Source organism: Rutilus rutilus, assembly GCF_951802725.1.
Source record: "Rutilus rutilus genome assembly, chromosome: 10".
In the NCBI taxonomy this organism is placed as follows: domain Eukaryota; kingdom Metazoa; phylum Chordata; class Actinopteri; order Cypriniformes; family Leuciscidae; genus Rutilus; species Rutilus rutilus.
In genome coordinates, this window is record NC_140215.1 from 24,011,237 (window position 1) to 24,032,410 (window position 21,174).

The 21,174-nt window shown below is 38.6% G+C and overlaps 1 protein-coding gene across 4 annotated transcripts in view; it reads right to left on the bottom strand.

Moving 5' to 3' along the window:
- Positions 1-21,174, bottom strand: part of raph1a (Ras association (RalGDS/AF-6) and pleckstrin homology domains 1a) — a 72,575-nt gene that overhangs the window by 42,131 nt on the left and 9,270 nt on the right. For 2 of the 4 annotated variants that reach the window (XM_084422178.1, XM_084422175.1), the window contains exon 2: positions 6,903-6,959. The exons of the other annotated variants lie outside the window; for them this stretch is intronic. The gene's annotated coding sequence lies outside the window, so the exon portion shown is untranslated. The remainder of the gene's footprint in view (positions 1-6,902; positions 6,960-21,174) is intronic. 4 annotated transcript variants of the gene reach the window in all.

Here is a 21,174-nt window from a genome sequence, read left to right on the forward strand (position 1 = left end):
CCAATCAACCAATCACCTAGGCATTTAATTAATATGCCCTGCTCAAACCTTTTGTTTCAATTGGAAATATATCAACACAGGAAGATAATAATGATAATTTATGAATAAATATAAATAAATGCACACACAAGCTCAATAGCTGTAAACAAAATTAAGTGCCAAATCAACCAAACTCTTTGATCATACATTAATTCAGTATGTTAATCAGGATTCAGTATAAGAAAAACATATGCTCTTTGAAGATGTGGAGTTTATTTTCCTATGGAATGCACTGGATTATATGTTTATAAAATTAAAGTCAGAGTCAAATAATATCTCAGCGGCACCACAAAGTCTCCATTGTTTATTACATCCAGAACCAAGTCACAAAGCAACATCTAGAGCTCAAAACAAAACCTTATAGTGACCAGACAGATAGTGGAGCTGAACAGGAAGAATGTGAACAAATCAATTAATTTGTCACACAACACATGTTAAAATGTTTTTACGCTAAGTGCAAAACTTGCAGTGCAAAGCAGAAATCTGTGATGTCGCCGCTTTCACAATGAAGGCATAAAGAAACCCATGTGTCAATTAATTCGGTCCAGGACTTTGACTCTTAACTAGTTACAGGTTTAAATTTGCTGCAGACTTGCACAGATGGCACTATTTGCTACATAAAAGCAAGAATTTCAGTGCTCCTTTCCTGGAACGAAGAACACTAAATCCTCCGTGCAGTTCCCTTCTCACTGCTCTCATTATTGTGAAACTATCGTCAATGTTTCCCAACTTGATGCCACTGCAGAGTTCCAGAGTCTGTACTGAAATAACCTTGTGAGTTAATAGCAGGAGACGTGTATTTTCTCAGTCAGATCTGCCATTCTTCTGTTGCCTGTCATTTCCACATCTCAGACCAGGATAAACAAAGAGCCATCCAATACTCTCCCTGGTCAAACGCCTCTGTGAGGCTCATGGGAGACCATGGTCCAACCTCATGAAGTCATAAACACACACACACAAATCATTTAACAGCATCTTCACACGCGAACGAATAGCAACAAAACTTGACATGAGGCTATAATTTGGTTTAAAAGACAATAGATCCATGATATTTTACAGATGATAAATGTCCATTAATTTGGTTTGTTTGGGTGGGAGCATGTACAAGTGGTTAATTTGCCCAAAAAAAGATGAAGACAATGAAAAGAGGACGATCCCTTCAAACAGAAGCTATGGAGAGATGAAAAGAGGTTGTTTCCTGTGTCTCCACAAGCAGGATACAGGTCATTAATCAATGGTGTGTGTGTGTGTGTGTGTGTGTGTGTGTAGGAGGGTAATACTGTTGAATTGTAGATAGTCTAAATAGCCTATTTTTGCCTGTACCGATAACAATTTTACTTCACAAGAAAATCAAGTAATAGCTATAAAGGGATTTTTGTTCAGAAATTTGTTCCTAATGCTTCAAATTATGGCTGCACAACACTGAATAAAAATGTGATATGCGATAACTTGTTAAATGTGATATTCAATATGTGATATTCAACATTGATAATAATAATAATAATAATAAATGTTTCTTGAGCACCAAATCAGCATATTAGAATGATTTCTGAAGGATCATGTGACACTGAAGACTGGAGTAATGATGTTAAAATTCAGCTTTTCCAACAGGAATAAATTGCATTAATAGTTTGTGTGCTAATTTTAGTTTAGGCTAATTTTAGTGCTGTGTTTCCAAATTGCACATTCGTATTCATGATCCTATTCATTTTTAATCATAGTTCCGCCCCATGATCTCACCTAGGGACCCAAAAACTCATGGGCAGAACCTATTCTAATCAATATTCTCAGCAACAACCACCCTTATAACAGAAATATCAATCCCACCTTATTGCAATAAACAAAACATCCTGCAAAACAAATGGTGTAGATACTAAATATGGGAATCCACTGGACTGGGGATAGTTTGTGGTGTCTGGCTGTAGAACAGTTGCCTGCCCATGACCAAATTAAACACTGGAACCAAAGCTAGACTAAGTATTCCAACCATTTGTCTCGTCAATCACGTGGTCAGTTCACATTAGTAAGAGAGCTCTGGGTTAAGAGGAGGAGGAAAAAGAAAAAAGGTCCTAACATCCTGCAACAGAGTGACAAAGCATCACTAATGTCATCATTCACGCACAACTGAGTGCTGTAAACTGGAGACATGCATATAGAGACTCCCTACGTGGGCTTGGCAACACACACAATGGGACAGTCTTCACACACAGCTCTGCCAATTAGACGCAGGAGGGGAAAGAGCAGAGGATCCTAAACAAACTCCAAATCAACAAATTAGTTTGCAGATTAGATTAGACTTCCTGCAATCGCGATCGAACTGATCATTTCTTGCTAAAATAACAGCCAAAAGCACCAAGCAAGATCTTTAGAAAGGATGCAAATTGAAATATTAAATAAAACTCTTTATGCAAGCATTATGCAAGACACGCAGCCTCATAGGCCTACGCTCATGTCTAGAAGCCCCAGTATACATCTCAAGACCCAGAAGGGTGTGGCGTCTGCCAACGATTCCCCAGACGTCACAACCAGCACAGATGCTCCAGTTTTCCAATCCCAGCTGCACAGTAACAGGGTCACACCTGATTATGCAAATGAAATACAAACAAGTGCTTCAAACCTTACCAAACCGAAACACAGGAAGTCACTCTTTAGGTTCACTAGCTATAAAGTCACAAATTGTCCAACACAAAGTGAAGCAGGAGCCATATCAAAACCATAGCTAAGCCTCTCTTATGTCAAGGCCATATATTTAACCTCTGGGATATGGCTAAGGCATAAACTCTAGCTGAGATAAAAGGGGGCAACACCGTCTGCCTCGGGGCACTTAGAGATACGAGGGGCTCTAATTCACTGACGGTACAGAGACAGATCAGAGGCAGTCTAGCTGATGCTACCATTAAATTTAATGAGTAAGAAGAAAGAGGGGTTTCCGCAGTGGACAGTGAATAAAATTATAGATGACAATTCTGGTGCAGGACAGTCCAGCTGAGACTCCATTTACACACAGCAGGGGGGTTTGTGTTCATCCACAGAGACATAATGCGCCACACTATGAATCAATACTGTTGCCCAATCTCTTTTCAAGTAAACCCACAGGGCATTGAACATGGGCCAAGCTGGCAGAAGTGCCCATGCACACATCACAATGACCTGCAGTTCATCGACAGCAACGCAGAGCCTAATTTTAAGTTCATGCAAAAATGGCCTAGAGCTGGTCAGAACTGTTTTCAAATGTAGATCACTTGCCATGCTACACTGGACACATTTAATACGCTTAAAGGATGTAGAGGGCTTTCACTTCCAGCAAGAAAGCAACCGGAACAGTGTAAATGTATACATTTATTGGACAATATAACATAACATAACATAACATAACATAATGCACAGGAAGGTGAGAGACATGGAAGATAAGTTGGAAGATAAAACCACACCGCAATCCTCCATTACGTGCTTTCCTGTGGGTGTACTGACATCATTCCATCACTTCCTGTACCCACTTGCTCTTTTCTTATCTCCAAGAATCCAGTACAGTCAGAGCAGTCAGTTTGTATGGTGATGAAAGGTCAAGGTGGAACAGAATTCAGTAGAATAAGTCTGCTAAGGTCAACAGCACTTCAGGATCTACATTTGAAAGAGCTCCTGAGTCAGCCAAAGGCCATTCTTCCAAATAGAAACAAAGATATCTGGTTTGTACATGTTATGAATAGATCAAAAATATCACACCCTCTCCAGAGAGCTGCATAATAGGCAGACACACTGACTGGCCCTTGAAAATGAGACATTTGGATAGGCTGACCACAATTTAGCCTAGAGATCCTGGAGATCCTCCATTGTTTCAGGCCGTAGTGCCCCATAAATGGCAAGAGTACAAAACAGAAACTATTTTTCAAGAGATAATTCAATTTTAGAAAATCTTCATCCATTTCAGGAAGTCAAACTAAATAGCTTTTTATATATTTTATATGGAAATGACATAGGGTAAAAAAAGTTCCATTTTTATTTTATCCATTTTGATTTAGCCATCACTCAGTAGAGACAAGCTAGTTTGGGAACCTGTGTTGGTTTATTACGGTTAAATTTCTAAATTTAAAATGTAAAATTTTTCATCTTTATTTTTGATAACTTTTTTTCTACTCACACCCATAAATGATTTGGGAGTTGAGCGCGCCTGTTCTCAATATACATTTATAAACATACATAAATTATAAGAAAGATATTTTTGGTCTTAGGTATTCTTGGTGTTTTTGGTAAAAAAAAGATTCAATTATGCAACAATATTGGATAAAATATATTTTCTACAGTGAACTGAATGTCAATTCAACAAATTACTTAAAAATTATGACAATGTTTATTTTAACTGTTAAATCAACAAAGAAAGAGCAAGACTTCTTAAGATGAGAAAGGTTAAAAATTAAATAAATAAAAAATCACAATCTTAAGAGGTTCCAGAAAGATTTATGTTAATTGTGAATTTGTGTATTGATTTGTGACGTGAATTTGATATTCATCTCAATATTAGAAATGTTATCTAAGATATCCAAGGTCCTTTTCCAAAGTTTTCATGCATTTGTTGCATAAAAAAAAACAGGTAACACATTTGTTAACATCAGTTAATGCATTAACTATACAATTATATACAACTATACATTTGTACAGTATTTATTAACCTTTGTTAATGTTACTTAAAAAAATGTTAACATACAATTTTTGATATTTAAAATGTATTAGTAAATGTTGAGATAAACATGAACTAATTTGAATAAATGCTTTAAAAGTATTGTTCTTTTTTAGTTCAAGTTGACTAATGTAGTTAACTAATGTTAATAAATGAAACCCTGTAAAGTTTTAACAAAATTTAGTGCCAGAGAGAGTGATCCACGCGATTGGGTCGTGTCGGCGTTACGTAGCAGCTGAACTCAAGGGCTGCAATAACAGACGCCAAAAACAGCACACAGTGGGACAGTACGGCTGCCCGGCCCGGGAGCAGCACATACTTTCAGGTTCTATTTCCATCTAAACCTAAACAATTAGAAATGCAACACCTTTGCGCAAGCTGTGTGGGAAGCTCCTTCTTTGGCATCTGAGGAACTAAAAACATCTCAGCTTTTCTTCAAGGCTACTGACATTGATTTCGTTCTCCTCTGACAGCCTTTACCAGTGAGTCATGTAATTACAAAAAACAAAAAATAATATTAAAATATCTTTCTACATTATGGAAAAGTGCAGTTTAAGTCTGATCATTTTACATAATTTCCACTAGGCACGATACATCTTGTTCCTCAGACAACTGGTCCAGACACCAAACACAGAGCCAAACTCCAACACTCCACCTTTCCCTCCACCTCACTGATGGGGAAAATGACACTTTGTGTAATTATTGTTCTAGGAAACATGAAACTGTAAAGTCTTTGCTCGTGCAGTGGTGGGGCCCCAGGGGCCCGAGGTCCTCTCCCACTGTCCCCTCTCATTAGCGCTGAGCTAAAGCAGGCGCTCGAGGAGGTGACCACACTTCTGCGACTCCCTCTGGGATCAGAGATGAAGAGGCAGCAAGTGAGAGGGTGGATGGAGGAGAGAAGCACTGAGGTTTCCTCCAGGCGGGGTTCGAGGGGTTAATGATAGCGTGTGGAATGTACGGCAGGCGGCAGGTCTCAGACCTGATAACAGGGCAGACGACACACAGGGATGTAATTCAGGAACATCAGAGTCCCAGAGGAGAGACTGTCTACTGTTTCCACACATCCCCACATGCTTTCACTTTTCAAATGGAATTACCAATGCAGACAAGACTCTGTGGCGAGCACACAGGAGGATCCGAGGCTTAAAGCGGCGTTATTTGAGATTTCGCTAACTTCTGGGAGGTTTTAACTTCTGTCCACGGACGTTATGTTCCTTTCAAAACACGCATCGCGTGTCTATGGAAATATTCCGAGTGTTATTGAAAAGTACAAGGAATGTTTAAAGAAAAAGCCAGTCACACAAGTGGGATGAGAAAGATCATAACTTTGTCAAGTTCGTTGTTACAACCCCATTTCCAGAAAAGCTGGGACATTTTGTAAAATGCAATAAAATAAAGAATCTGTGATTGGGATTGTCTATTTTGGAGTGTGCTCCAGCCACCGAAATCTAAATTTGTTTTTATGTACAAAACACAAATTACAAATTCTTGATTTTATTGCATTTTAACGTCACAGCTTTTCTCGGAATGGAATATAATATTCTACTTCTGATTCAAAAAGAAAGTTAAAGATCAAGTGTGTGATTTCTGAACAACTAATGTCATCAAATGAAATTGCATTAGTTTATGATTTTCCAGTAAATCAAGCTATGGTGTTATTACGCATAGTTAGGCATGCGCCGATATGAAAGTTATGATGAGATGATGGCCGATATTATTATTTATTTTTTGTCCCAAAAAAAAAAGACACTAAAACTAAAACAGTTTAAAATGCTTTGAATTTAGGCAGTATAAAAAAGGATGAAACATGGAAAAAAGAATGAAAAATCGATATTCATTTGAAACTTGGCAGCCAAAAACAATGTTAATGTATTATGCACGATTCATATGTGGTTATCAGCTTATATTAGAGATTTATTTTGAATTATATATATATATATATATATATATATATATATATATACAGTATATATATATATATATATATATATAAATGTTTCCAATAAACCTGATTGAATTAATCTCTAATATATGTTAATAACCACATAATAATCGTGCATCCTTACTTACAGCAGTCCATCACTTGAGATAGATTATAACAGCTAAACATTATACACATTTATAAAATATTTTGGCAAACAAACAAAATCATTCAATCAGCCAGCTGCTTTTAGTGCTATAAGCTTACCTTTGGTTCTGTGGCAGTGCCAAGCTGATTTCTGAAGGGAAAAGGTCCTCAATCAATCTGTGAAACAGAAAAGACTAATTCATTCGTATTCTTAATTAATTATAAAGTTGCCCTTGCCCATTATTCACTTAAATCAAATAACTACAAACCAGTCCACTTTAACCATCAGATCTGCAGGTTAAGAATACATTATGCAGCTTCTGCACCTGGAGTGACAATGCAGCCCTGGCAACATTGAAAAGTCAAAGGGAAGGATAAATGTAGCCAAGCAATCTGATATGACCACAAAGGACTGGCAAAAAGGTTGTTTATTGCAACATGGCGCTTGTGGTCATGACAGAACCTGAGCTGTTCAAAATGCTTCAATATTCCAACCCCAAGATTCAATTAATGCATAATGCACATATAATGCAAGCACAGTAGTTGTAGTACCATAAGATAAAAGCTCTTACAGAATAACATTTCAAGCAAATTGAAATCAACTGATTGATCCTGTCTCCACATAAGTCTATGAGATCACAAGATGATGTTGACATGGGGATAGTTTCTAATTTAAAGCAGAAAAACACATAACATGTCATTAACTAGAGTTAAAACCTTTGTATTTTGCTGTATGTATAAGGGAAATATTATATGAGTTATGGTTTTAACAGTAATGGTTTTAATATTTACTGTAGTCTCCCAAATAAAGGGATAGTTCACCCAAACATGAAAATTCTCTCATTGTTTAATCCCCCTCATGCTATCCATGATATATATGACTTTTAGGAAGATGTTTAGGAAAGTAATCACTCTCTGTGAGTCCATATGTCATGAATGGGTGCCGCTCTGTTGACGCTGTGACGTTAATCCATACGACCCCAGTGGATGAACCAATGTCTTCTGAAGCAAATTGATCAATTTGTTTAAGAAAAATACTAATGTTTTTAACTTTAAATGTCTTACTGTCAAGCAAGCAATCATGAGAGGGACGTTGTGTCACTTGACATAATTGTATTGTGAAGCTTCAGAAGACATTGATTCATCCATTGGGGTCGTATGGATTACCGTCACTATCGCTGTGTGTGGTTTTTCTAGAGTCAACAGAGCGGCACCCATTCAATGGCATTATAGGGACTCACAGAGTGATTATTTTCCTAAAAATATGTTTATCTGAAAGAAAGTCATGTGTGAGGAAACGATAAGATAATTTGTATTTTTGGGCGATCTCTCCCTTTAACATTGCGCAATAAAACAAACTATAATGTATAATTAGAATAGCAGCACTCAACAATTCCAATCTATTACACCCAATGTGTTCAAAAGGTAACAACTATTCACAAGTTAATTATTCATTTTCGTGTGCATAAATTACTCCTGTAACAAACATTGATTCTCAAATGAGAAACAAATAGCATTTTAACCTTAACAGTTTGACATACAAAAACAAAAATGAAAATAACTTTGCTATTATTCAAATGATTAATAAAAAATAAATAAAACCTAATAAATGTCGAAATGAATAACTAAATACGATTTATTGTTGCAGACTAATGCTTATTTTGTCAAAAAAGCATTAAAGAAAATAAATGTGGCATGTCAGAATTTGACACTTTAAATATAGAGGAACATGTAAGTTATATAGGAAGTATAGCATGTCACACTGCCGGACACTGCTGTCATTGCTTGGCATTTCATGTCAACAACCCAATTACTGTAAGTATGGCTGAGGATCTAAGGCACAGACTGTATACAACACCTCAGATATGTTTTAAAAAATCCTGTATATTCCCTATAAGGTATACCAATGGCTAAATATTATTAAAAAATAATAACATATTAAATGGTGCAAGAGACCATAATGACCCTAAAAGGTCATTGTTACTATTAGATTAAGCTTTAGTGCCTCACATACTCCAGAAATGAAGTTGAATCAAATCAACACCATTCCACTATAAATAAACAGTCAACTGTAGTGGTGTGTGTGGGTCAGTGGGTTAGGCTATTTATACATAGCGAGTGGGGCCGAAATGCTTTGATAGACTCTCACACACCCTTCTTCATGTCTGCTACACAGCTGTTCACTAGACAACTGTTCTGGCCCTATTTTAACGATCTGAAACGCAAGCATTAAGCGCGAAACGCAAGTAACTTTGTGGGCGGGTCTTGGGCGCTGTTGCTATTATACCGGCGGGGTTAATGACTCTTGCGCCCGACGCAAATCTAAAATGGGTTGGTCTGAAGTAGCTTCATTATTCATAGGTGTGGTTTGGGCGTAACGTGAAATAAACCAATCAGAGCGACATCTCACATTCCCTTTAAGAGCAGGCGCGCTTGTTCCATGGCGGGTTGCTATTATAACGGCGGATCTATCTATTGTAATAATGTATGATTTGCAAAAATGAAAACTGCTGCTTCTGTGTAGATGAGAGAATCAAAGTATATGCGCGTTGTGCACACGCTACATCGATTATGGCCAAGCATGCGCCCTTAAAATAGCATCTGAATAACATGCGCCACTGACTTTAGACTAGGTTTTTCCTGGTCAGTGGCAGTGTTTTCTAAACCTGCAAAATAGCACCAGGGAACGTTTGCGCCGGAACACGCCTCCTCTTTGCGCTGAACCGCCCTGGGGAGCGCAAGTGTATTTCCTAGTTTACCGACGTGCGTCTGTGGAGGGAAAAGTCCGCTATGCGTGGGTGCAAAATTGGAATGATACATGCGTCGGTGTACAAAGTCAATTGCGCTGGGTGCAAGATAGGGCCCTATAGCTGCCTCTGTTAACTTCCCAGAGTATTATTTACACATTCATCTTCCAAAAAAAAATAACCTAAACATAATGAAATATGCCAAAAATATGCCATAAAAATCTTAAGTTACGCCAATCTAAACCACTCACCAATTCACAAACACACTTTCTGCGCACCCAGTGAAGAAAATCACAACCATTTGCAATTCAAATTCAAGGATCCGCTCTCAGCGGCAGGAAGCCACATAAAGCCTAATGTTATGAGCTTGTTACATCTCGTTCATACTGATGGCAAGAGAAACAAAAGAGTGATTATTATCACTGTGACCTCCTCCGCCAGTGGCCTGCATCCTTCTGTCCATGCAAATGAAAACTGATACACTTCCCTTTTCTAATGATTAACAGCTGAGCAAGAGAGAGATATGATGCTGCTAGGAGGACAAGAGCTGCAGAGCACCATTGCAGTACACAGTTGCAGATTGCTGCTCTGAATGGCACAGGGATGAAGGGTTGTGCCGCAGGACATCAGAGGGGAGCAACAGAGCCTGTCGTACAGCATCAACACAAGCAGTGAATACACACTGACCTAAAACTGCCTCACCGTTTACACGTGACCGCACTAGTGAAAGGATGTCGTGCCATAGGCTGGTTTCATTCAGAAAAAGAGAAAGACACGCGATATATTGCCCACGATATATGGGCCTATATATGTGTTCATTTTTTATTGTTACCGATATCGGCCTGATAAGAAAATTTGGGCGATATATTAAAGATGATAAATAATGGATTATTTCCTTCAGCTGAGACGCTTCAGATGAGCACTGTTCACCATGATGGTTTTGAATTGCTTGAAATATGATTGGAATAACTTAAAAAAAAGAAAAATACAGTTCATGTGCAGCGCAAGTATGTCAAATAGGCTACATAAAATTATAATGAGGACATTATAATAGTGTGCTTGGGACATGGATTTTAATGGTGAGAAGTTTGCTTTTGTAATCAAGCGCTCAAAAATTATATAAAAAGTTGGATTTAGATTTATCGGCCAATATATCGGTTATCGGATTTCAAATATAAAGACTTATCGGTTATCGGCATCGACCAAAATGTTCATATCGGTGCATCCCTAAAACTAAATATAAATATAAAAATATAAAATAAATAGCTATTTTGTGTAATGCGATCAGTGTAATGCTATCACGTCTTTAATGTAGAGCAGCACGATTCTGGATAAATCGAGGAATCAGGATTTTGTTTTTTTAAACAGAGATCACGATTCTCCCACGATTCTTAAAAATGTATGACAAATGTTAATTGCTGCATTCTATTTAAAATGTTTAATGAATCTGAATGAATTATTTAAAATCGGCTTGAATGAATGGTGGTGGCGACAAGTGTATCGCTATTTGACAAATCGTTATTTGAAGCGCTGTTACATCAAAAGTTGATTTACTATTTTGATCGCTACCGTAGACATCAACGTTTAGCCTATTTCCGAACTATATACTTTTGGTTGAAACTGTGTGGTTGAAAAGTGGTTTGTGAAGCTGTTTCATACCTACATGACAACTGAATGTTTGCTGTGATCGTACGAATCCTTGTCATTTAGGAATGAGATCACGTGAGTGTTTAAATCAAGATTGCACTCTTTTAACAATGAATCGTGCGGCTCTATTTTATTGTAAAATACATATTGCGCATAATGCTACAATGTAAAAATGGATTAAATGGATTAAATAACTGAAAGTAGTGATGTTACTCTATTTACAAAGCATAATTTTGATATGCACAGTTTATACAGAAGTCATCTTTCTGTTGGCCAACACTGCAAATTCACATGGCCAACAAATTGGTGTGTGGAAATATTTCCCTCTCATGCGAAATTGCGAAGATTCCTACTGAAATTCGATTTTAACCATGAAAACCCTCTTCAACTATCTGCTGCTCCCAAGATGCGACCTCCCATGTAAAATAACACTGCTTTTATTAGGCTACTGCTATGACCGAGTCTTCATCTCATGCAAGTGTGTATCATTTTAAACATTTTTAAAATAAAGGTAGTATTCGTTTAATACCCAACACACCTCACGGCAATTCATAATTATTTTAGGTTTTGGCAAATTCTTATGAATTCGTACAAAAATGTACAATTTTCTCATGAGATCCAGGTTGGTGATTATGAATGAGTAAAAAACAAGACATCAGCATTCTACAGACTGATGTTTAATAAACAGTCACAGCAGCTTATACCAGGTCATGCTTGTTTTTCTTTCACAGATGAATCAGGCAGCTGTGTGTATTTGGTGTATTAATGTTTGTGTGTATCTGCAAGCACGTCTCTGGCCCTACAGCTCTCATTTCAAAGTCAGAGCTGTAAAGAGGAAGCCCCGCTCCCCCCTCCGGGCAGACACAGATTAAAAGAGGAACGGGGGGGGGAGCTACTGACAGCTTCTGACTGCAGCGCCAGGAGCTTTAGTGTGTCACCTGTCTCTTCAACCTCCAGGCCTACGTTTGGAATTGAAATAATTAACCTGGCAGAGCCTGTGAGCTGCTGGTGGTGTGGAGGGATGCAGCGGAGACCGAGAGTCATTATTAGGTCAATAGGACTCGTAGAAGGAAAGGACCAGAGGCCATGCTATGGCTTTGATGGGTGTTTAAACGATGAAAGCCACTGTACGCTCTCTCTCTCTTTCTCTCTGAAGCCTCAGAGAAGAATTACCATCATCCATTCAAGAAAACACTCTTAAGCATTATAGCTAGTGGTGGTAATTACAACTCAAGCAGTTCACAAAATAGAGCACTGCAAGTAGTAGGCAATCCACTGCTTTTCAGTGTACAATCTATGGCATTTCAGCAAGCAATGTTTGTATGCAATCCCAAAAACTATTTCCATGAGATAAAATGTAAACTGTGTTTTAAGTGCTTCAAGCGATCCACATTTAGGGAATTCTGTCATCAAATATTTTTTTTAAATCTAAGCACATTCTTAGATAGGTCACTCTATGACAGAGGGCAGGATAACTCATTAGCGCTATTTGCTAAGGCAATTACTCATACTTATTTTTGGAAACACCAAACTCTACTTATAAACACAAAATGTCTGACCTAGTTTGCGGTGAGTACGATTTTATTTTATTTTAGAAAAAAAAAAAAATTTAATTCAGCAAAGATGGCTTCCACAAAAATATTACGCCAAACAACTGTTTTCAGTATCGTTAAGAAATGTTTCTTGAGCAGAATGATTTCTGAAGGATCATGTGACACTGAAGAATGACGCTGAAAATTCAGCTTTGCCATCACAGGAATAAAATACATTTTTAAATATATTAAAAAAGAAAAGAGTTATTTGAAATTGCAATAAAATTTCACAATATTGCTGTTTTTACTGTATTTTTCATCAAATAAATGCAGCCTTGGTGACTGGTGAGCATAACAGAATTCTCTCAAAACCATCTTACCGACCCAATCTTTTGAACAGTAGTGTTGTATATTTTTTCTTAAATGGTCAGACTTATGGTTTTAGTCTGGCAGCCGATCGGTAAAATCGGTTTAATGAATCCAAGTATCTTACATTAGCCACTGACTGAGCACATTACGTGAACATGTGACTCATATTAAGGGTGTGAAAAGGCTCTAGTCTCATATGAGACACACACAAAGTAAAAAGGAAAGAACGTGGTCCATCTAGACTCTGCAATTTCTCTGGCCAGTGACACAGATGAACATACACACAAAAATATGACTCAACCACCACCCACTACGACCTCCAACAAATCTCACACAAAAGCCTCTCTGTGTGCTTGTCTTTTATGGGAGAGTTATGCTTTGAGTGGCCCAACTCCCATGACCACATGTCAGACTTTTCTACCCAGAGTGTCCTAAACTGGGCCACATGGACAGAAAGACAGTCACACCTTCCCTGAGAGTTAGCAAAACCGGGGCGTGCTTTGTGTTAGTGTGGCCAATGATGAAAATAGCAGCAGTCAATAAGGATACACAAGAGACAATCGCTTATACATTAGATCATAGGAGGAAAACACAGCAACAAGAATGACCAGTGTTAAAATGGAGCTGGTGGAGAAACAACACAAAGCAGGAACAATATTGGTTGCAGCCATTTCCTCCAATACAAAAATAGAACCGTATCCGGAGGTTGAAGTGATGTTATAGACTAGAAGAAAGTAGCCAGCATGTACAGACGGGAAGAGTTTCTAATGTGCATCAGCAGAATGTTTCGGTATCAGAGTAAAACGATTTCAGTTTAAATGTCATGAATGTAAAGACTCATAACCAACAGTGATCACTTCCTATTTTTCCCACTGGGAGGGAGAGAAAGCATGAGAAGATACCTCATCCATATCGATCTCTCTGCAGGCCGTTGGCCTTTCCCGGAAATGCACTGTGATCACAGTGCACTGGGATCTGCCGGTAGACATGGGATGGCGGTGTGTGTGCGAGGCATTATTCCAAAGCATCTCTCAGATTTAGTCAGCTACATAGTAGGTACCTAACAAACATGTCCACTATGCACAAAGAGATCTGCAGATAATGTACATTTGTCACTGACATTAAGAACGTCCATTAAGGCCGGGACACCCCATCGGGACCTTTTTGAGCGTCGGTTGGCTTAGGTTTTTCGGTGTGTTCCATACCGTTGGCTCCCGTCTGTTTTTTTTGGGCCGATTCAGCATGTTGAATTGGCGTCGGGCCATCGGTGAGCGAGAGAACTCTGATTAGCTGTTCAGCTTAGCGAACGAGCCAGTGAACGAGAATAAAAGCAAAAGTGATCAAAGCAAGCAAAGAGTTCAAGACGGTACAGACATCATCTTACCTGAGCATTCGAATGCATGAATATTTTCATAATAACATGAGCCGACTGGAATAAAGAAAGTGATCGGCATGATTTATAGTGAGGAAAATAAGTATTTGAACACCCTGCTATTTTGCAAGTTCTCCCACTTGGAAATCATGGAGGGGTCTGAAATTGTCATCGTAGGTGCATGTCCACTGTGAGAGACATTATCTAAAAAAAAAAAAATCCAGAAATCACAATATATGATTTTTTAACTATTTATTTGTATGATACAGCTGCAAATAAGTATTTGAACACCTGTCTATCAGCTAGAATTCTGACCCTCAAAGACCTGTTAGTCTGCCTTTAAAATGTCCACCTCCACTCCATTTATTATCCTAAATTAGATGCACCTGTTTGAGGTCGTTAGCTGCATAAAGACACCTGTCCACCCCATACAATCAGTAAGAATCCAACTACTAACATGGCCAAGACCAAAGAGCTGTCCAAAGACACTAGAGACAAAATTGTACACCTCCACAAGGCTGGAAAGGGCTACGGGGAAATTGCCAAGCAGCTTGGTGAAAAAAGGTCCATTGTTGGAGCAATCATTAGAAAATGGAAGAAGCTAAACATGACTGTCAATCTCCCTCGGACTGGGGCTCCATGCAAGATCTCACCTCGTGGGGTCTCAATGATCCTAAGAAAGGTGAGAAATCAGCCCAGAACTACACGGGAGGAGCTGGTCAATGACCTGAAAAGAGCTGGGACCACCGTTTACAAGGTTACTGTTGGTAATACACTAAGACGTCATGGTTTGAAATCATGCATGGCACGGAAGGTTCCCCTGCTTAAACCAGCACATGTCAAGGCCCGTCTTAAGTTTGCCAATGACCATTTGGATGATCCAGAGGAGTCATGGGAGTAAGTCATGTGGTCAGATGAGACCAAAATAGAACTTTTTGGTCATAATTCCACTAAACGTGTTTGGAGGAAGAAGAATGATGAGTACCATCCCAAGAACTCCCATCCCTACTGTGAAGCATGGGGGTGGTAGCATCATGCTTTGGGGGTGTTTTTCTGCACATGGGACAGGGCGACTGCACTGTATTAAGGAGAGGATGACCGGGGCCATGTATTGCGAGATTTTGGGGAACAACCTCCTTCCCTCAGTTAGAGCACTGAAGATGGGTCGAGGCTAGGTCTTCCAACATGACAATGACCCGAAGCACACAGCCAGGATAACCAAGGAGTGGCTCTGTAAGAAGCATATCAAGGTTCTGGCGTGGCCTAGCCAGTCTCCAGACCTAAACCCAATAGAGAATCTTTGGAGGGAGCTCAAACTCCGTGTTTCTCAGCGACAGCCCAGAAACCTGACTGATCTAGAGAAGATCTGTGTGGAGGAGTGGGCCAAAATCCCTCCTGCAGTGTGTGCAAACCTGGTGAAAAACTACAGGAAACGTTTGACCTCTGTAATTGCAAACAAAGGCTACTGTACCAAATATTAACATTGATTTTCTCAGGTGTTGGGGGTGTATGGGGTGGACAGGTGTCTTTATGCAGCTAACGACCTCAAACAGGTGCATCTAATTTAGGATAATAAATGGAGTGGAGGTGGACATTTTAAAGGCAGACTAACAGGTCTTTGAGGGTCAGAATTCTAGCTGATAGACAGGTGTTCAAATACTTATTTGCAGCTGTATCATACAAATACATAGTTAAAAAATCATACATTGGGATTTCTGGATTTTTTTTTTTAGATTATGTCTCTCACAGTGGACATGCACCTACGATGACAATTTCAGACCCCTCCATGATTTCTAAGTGGGAGAACTTGCAAAATAGCAGGGTGTTCAAATACTTATTTTCCTCACTGTATATTCAAAATGTTAAGCAAGCGTTGCTTTGTTTATGGTTTGTAGCTATATCTGCAGTCCTAGTTTCGGTCTCCCTTTTTGAATGACAAAAACAGACTATTGATACCTGCTGATATAGAGAGATATTAACTTGCTCGCAGGCGCAGAACGCATGTTTGACAGTCGCCTTTAGTCCTTTTGGTGCGTTCAAGCACAGCTTTTTGGCTGAGACGCAGTCGACGAGAGGCGACAACAGTCAGCTTTCATTGCCACTAGTTCTTCGACGTCGGCTTGGTGTGTCCAAGGCTTTAGAGTTTTTTTATTTTATTTAGCTGTATCAGTCATTGTTAAATACGTAAATAATTGTGCATGCATGCTCATTCTCATGTTTTTATATTTAGATTACCTTTGCCATCATCAAACCAGTGTTGTTTTTGTAAACTAAAACTATTAAATATAATTTTCAGTAATTGAAATAAAGCTGAAATAAAATAAAATAAAATACAAATATCAGATGAAAAACTGCAACTAACTGAAATGAAATAAGTTGAAGCACTACAATTATTAAAATAAAAACAGATAAAAATTGAAGCAACATTTTAGAAAGAAATTTAGACATTTAAAAAAAATGTAAAAGCAAATAAAATCACATAAAATTATTAATTTAATTTTAACAAATTTAACCCAAATAACCCTTGTAATTTAACTAATAATTTTAATTTTACTAATAATTTTCAGTGTTTTCTTTTAAATTTATTTAGACAAAATAAAAATGATCAGCTTATTGGTATCGGACAGAATGAAAAAATTGTTTCATCCTCAGCATCATGCACAAAAAAGATGAATATAGCAATGAAAAAGAAAGCAAAACACAAATGACAAGCTATTCCATACGAGGGAACGCCTTAGGCAGGAGTGCTGAAGACCCATCATAACTCCACCAGACCTGCTTTGAAATTCGATCCCACAAATCCATGAGCCATCTCTACTTTCACACCGCAGTAGCAGTCTTTATCACATTTATACACACAATGGTGTGTGTATGTCTGGGTTTAATCGCAGAGGAGCTGATTAGTTTCTGCGTACCACGGTTGGCGCCGCTGGAAGGTCAGAGCGATCTGATTCAGAACACACACATGCTGAAGCACGCAATAGTGGAAATGTTTCAACGCTGACATGGTATCCATGAGCCAAATATGACAACAGTGAACTATCCCTTTAAGGCTTCGTTGTTGCCATGCATTCTGAGATTGATATATCTGCAAATGGCATGCTTTAAAGTGTACTCAAAATTTACATTGGAAGTTGGGAACACACCTATGATACCATAAAATGCTGCCTACACAGGCAGCTCACTTGGTTTGATAGAGGATTAAAGAACCTTTTCATTGTGCAGCCATCACACTCGCATTAAAGAACCACAGAGTAGGTGATTCTCTGCAGAAACATTTTTTGTTACGCTGGTTGAAAGTCTCCTCACATCCTGATAGCAATCACTCTGTTAAGCGGTCTAAATGTATTTTTATAAATATATGAAGACTTCAGATGCAAAAGCCTCTAAGTGCCATCTGAAATTTTCTTCTAAAATGATAATTTTTATCAAGCTCGTATGTTTATGTTCAGTTATTTCACTTTAATGGCAATGAAAATGACCTATTAATTGTCATTAAAGTGAAATTACTGAACCTAAATATACAAGTTTGGTAAAAAAATGCTAATTTTAGAAGAACATTTCAGATGGCACTTAGAGGCTTTTGCATCTGAAGTCTTCATATGTCGTCTGTGGAAGGCGTAGGACCATAGGATGTTCGTTCAATCGTTGCGTTCGGTCCGAACGGTCCTATAGCATGTGTTCCCTGTCGGTCAATGTGTGTTTGCATACCACAGCGCAGCCTGTTTACGCAGACATAATAAGTCATCAGCACGTTCAAGTACACTGTGAAGACAGAGCGAGAATGGCAGGCAAGCAGCAACAACAACCAGACTCTCATCGTGGAACCCCTGGCATGCAATAAATGTTATTACACACTGACAAGTTTTGCTAGCTAAACAAACCGAAGAATTGCTGCATCTATTCCGTTTTTAAGAATTTGTTTACGTTTGGTATTGTAGTACTGTTAATAACTGTACTATAAAGTTTTCTCTAAAATTATGAGAGGCATTATCTATGGCAGGGAGGGTGGGATGTACGCTGTGAGTGCTATCAGGCTAAAGTTAGCATTTTCCCAGATGTACTACTGCACCTTTAAGTTTAATAGTAAATTGCTAGGTTTGCTGACCTATTGTATGACTGAAACTGAACTCTCATCATTACATTTAGGGATCTACAACAGGATAACCAATGCTACACATGCTGCTACATGACTTGGACACATCCCCAAGAGGAGTTTTATCTAAAGGGCCAGTCGAGTGGATCAGATCCAGATTCAATATCACACACACACACGATTTACTCTTAATTTGTCTCATGAAATTCCCAAACAGTAACAAGCCAAGAAGTGATGACAAGATATGTTTTTTGCTGTTCACATTTGAGTCGCAAAATAATTATTAAAAATTTAATTAGCACAAAATAGTGCATTTCAACTTGCCCGTACACACTTTCTAGACAGACACTTCACCTCCAAAGCTGAGAAAATTCTTAATGTAAATAACAGTGAGGAAAATAAGTATTTGAACACCCTGCTATTTTGCAAGTTCTCCCACTTGGAAATCATGGAGGGGTCTGAAATTGTCATCGTAGGTGCATGTCCACTGTGAGAGACATAATCTTAAAAAAAAAAATCCAGAAATCACAATATATGATTTTTTAACTATTTAATTGTATGATACAGCTGCAAATAAGGTATTTGAACACCTGTCTATCAGCTAGAATTCTGACCCTCAAAGACCTGTTAGTCTGCCTTTAAAATGTCCACCTCCACTCCATTTATTATCCTAAATTAGATGCACCTGTTTGAGGTCGTTAGCTGCATAAAGACACCTGTCCACCCCATACAATCAGTAAGAATCCAACTACTAACATGGCCAAGACCAAAGAGCTGTCCAAAGACACTAGAGACAAAATTGTACACCTCCACAAGGCTGGAAAGGGCTACGGGGAAATTGCCAAGCAGCTTGGTGAAAAAAGGTCCACTGTTGGAGCAATCATTAGAAAATGGAAGAAGCTAAACATGACTGTCAATCTCCCTCGGACTGGGGCTCCATGCAAGATCTCACCTCGTGGGGTCTCAATGATCCTAAGAAAGGTGAGAAATCAGCCCAGAACTACACGGGAGGAGCTGGTCAATGACCTGAAAAGAGCTGGGACCACCGTTTCCAAGGTTACTGTTGGTAATACACTAAGACGTCATGGTTTGAAATCATGCATGGCACGGAAGGTTCCCCTGCTTAAACCAGCACATGTCAAGGCCCATCTTAAGTTTGCCAATGACCATTTGGATGATCCAGAGGAGTCATGGGAGAAAGTCATGTGGTCAGATGAGACCAAAATAGAACTTTTTGGTCATAATTCCACTAAACATGTTTGGAGGAAGAAGAATGATGAGTACCATCCCAAGAACACCATCCCTACTGTGAAGCATGGGGGTGGTAGCATCATGCTTTGGGGGTGTTTTTCTGCACATGGGACAGGGCGACTGCACTGTATTAAGGAGAGGATGACCGGGGCCATGTATTGCGAGATTTTGGGGAACAACCTCCTTCCCTCAGTTAGAGCACTGAAGATGGGTCGAGGCTGGGTCTTCCAACATGACAATGACCCGAAGCACACAGCCAGGATAACCAAGGAGTGGCTCTGTAAGAAGCATATCAAGGTTCTGGCGTGGCCTAGCCAGTCTCCAGACCTAAACCCAATAGAGAATCTTTGGAGGGAGCTCAAACTCCGTGTTTCTCAGCGACAGCCCAGAAACCTGACTGATCTAGAGAAGATCTGTGTGGAGGAGTGGGCCAAAATCCCTCCTGCAGTGTGTGCAAACCTGGTGAAAAACTACAGGAAACGTTTGACCTCTGTAATTGCAAACAAAGGCTACTGTACCAAATATTAACATTGATTTTCTCAGGTGTTCAAATACTTATTTTCCTCACTGTATATGGAAGTGGCTTGGGTTTCTTAAAAGCGATGAAGTGCTGATTAGGGGACGCATATTTGCGGGTAAAAGCACAAGATGATCATCAATGAATAATAAAATAAAATAAAATAAAATAAAATAAAATAAAATAAAATAAAATAAAATAAAATAAAATAAAATAATGAACAGTGAACTTTTATGTATAGGTTGTACCTCTTCAAATATTTGGTTTCTCCAAGCTTCAGTCATTGTCGGGATACTCTTCAATCTGGTAGGATTATCAAAATATACTGTATACGGTGATGAATATCTATATTGATCAATATGGAAAAAATATTGTGTTCATATTTGATGCCATATCGCTCAGCCCTAATTGCACCCTTTTCGGACACAATGCGATTGATGCCCTTCTTCAGCCACCCAATGAGAGTCTGGCTCTGGGATGGTGTTAGGAGGGTCTAGGCCATAACGTCACAAATGAGGTGAATCCTCAAAACACACAGACACACACACACACACACAGAAAACAGGGGCTTTAAGAGATAGTGTAAGCTGTGATGACTAACAAATGCTGTTTTTAAACAGAAGACTACATTTCAATATTTAATATTAACAATAATTCTAATGAATTTTTTTTAAATATTCAGTTTAAAAATAGTAACAGGCAACAAATATGCGTGTGTGTGTACACACCTTTAGTGTCTAATACACATTCCCTTTCCTTACTAAACATATAAAGACGTTCAGACAGTTGGAAAATTTCTTTTGAACTTTGGCCTAAATCTTAAACTTCTCTGACAGTTTCCAGAAAGCTTAAACAGAATGA